At 43.8% G+C, this 1635-nt stretch overlaps 1 non-coding gene across 1 annotated transcript; it reads right to left on the minus strand.

Moving 5' to 3' along the window:
- Positions 1 to 204: 204 nt before the first annotated feature.
- On the minus strand, positions 205 to 288 carry TRNAL-UAA (transfer RNA leucine (anticodon UAA)). The gene has a single exon. It is a non-coding gene; the product is annotated as a tRNA-Leu (tRNA).
- Between the last annotated feature and the right edge of the window lie 1347 nt (positions 289 to 1635).

The raw sequence follows: 1635 nt of genomic DNA on the forward strand, positions 1-1635 counted from the left end.
GTGTGTTATGCGTAAAATAGACAGAGTGCGTGCGTGTTTGTGGACAATGTCTGCAACCCGCCTGTACGTTAAGCAGAAAGAAAAAGACAGCAGTGTGGGCCAGGAATTCGACAGTTATCGTAGTGCTGGACACGCTGCACTGACGTCACTAATTCTCCTGTTACCTTGCCACCTGCTGACGTTGTGAGCAACCCCTCACGAACGTGTCAGGTGTGGGGTTCGAACCCACGCACTCATACGAGTACCAGAACTTAAGTCTGGCGCCTTAGACCACTCGGCCAACCTGACGTGATGTACATGAATTATATTTGTGTGTATGATTATTAATTTGTATATACGGGGGGGGGGGGGGGAGCTTAATACCTGTACTGACCCCCGTCTCTATCACTCGTCCGTATTATACTATCTCTTCAAGATCATCTGTTTTCTAGTCATTATCCCCACAGCCTATTGTATACAAGTATACATACATGTGATCTCACCCATATATATTATATATATATATATATATATATATATATATATATATATATATATATATATATATATATATATATGTAAATGGGAAATGAAGGAGAGATAGTATTTTTGACGGTATTGATCATGGCGAGACACGGTTTCTCAAAATCAACGGCTGAGTCCGCCGAGCACGGACAGATGTACGTGTTTAGCTGACGTCCCGCGATAGCGTTCATCTGACTCACGTCGTCGCCTGGATGACATTGTGTCGGCCTTGGAGGCGGTGAAGCCAAGCCCGATGGCCTTTTTGGCCTTCCAGCAGCGAGGTGGTGTCGGGCATGAGTAACCAAGCTGTTCGCTACCAAGCGCTTCTGGCACTGTCGCTATGCTTATAAAGACGGTGCTTACGTAACATTTTTTTTTTTTCAGGGGAAAGGCAAGCTTCAATTGGTAGAGTATTATCTAGAAGCGACGAGGGATTTCCTGTCACGAAATAGGAGCAGAAATAAACTCCACTTCATTCTTCCCTGGGGTATGAATTGTTTTAAATCATACACTCCTAATCATATGAGTTTTCTATATTTTGATTCAATTACCCCTCCAGTATCACCATTTTCTGTCGACGATATCTTTAAATACATAATTGTTATCTTCCGCTGGGGTGGTTCCGACAACGTGTTTACGGATGTCAGCGTTCATAAAAAAAGAAAAAAAATGATAACCAATTTTCTGAACTTTATCCGGAACAGCGGGTTCTGCCTCGGCCTGGTTCGTAAAATGGCACCTGGGAGAACGCCCTGAATGAAGGACATCTCTTAGGGCCAACCGAACTGCCTCGTCGCCAAATGGTACGCCATTGAAGAACTCTACCAGGATCTGTTTTGGGCTTGTGAGACACTCCATTACGTTCTATCATGGAGAGTCCTATCTCCTTCACCAGTGTTCTACGATGGTCTAAGGCGTTCTTGTGTACAACGAAGAGTTCAGGTGCGTTTAACCAGCGCGACCAGAACTCCCTAGTGTGTGAAGGAATTCCGCTCTGTTTACTGCAGACGACGAGAAAGATCTGCTCTTTACCAGACGTTATATATTGGCAGAGGTTCAGTTTTCTTACAACATAAAGGGAAGAACTTGAAAAACATTTCGTGTTCTGAGATACTTGACTATACTAAACCT

Source organism: Panulirus ornatus, chromosome 8 (genome assembly GCF_036320965.1).
Source record: "Panulirus ornatus isolate Po-2019 chromosome 8, ASM3632096v1, whole genome shotgun sequence".
NCBI lineage: Eukaryota > Metazoa > Arthropoda > Malacostraca > Decapoda > Palinuridae > Panulirus > Panulirus ornatus.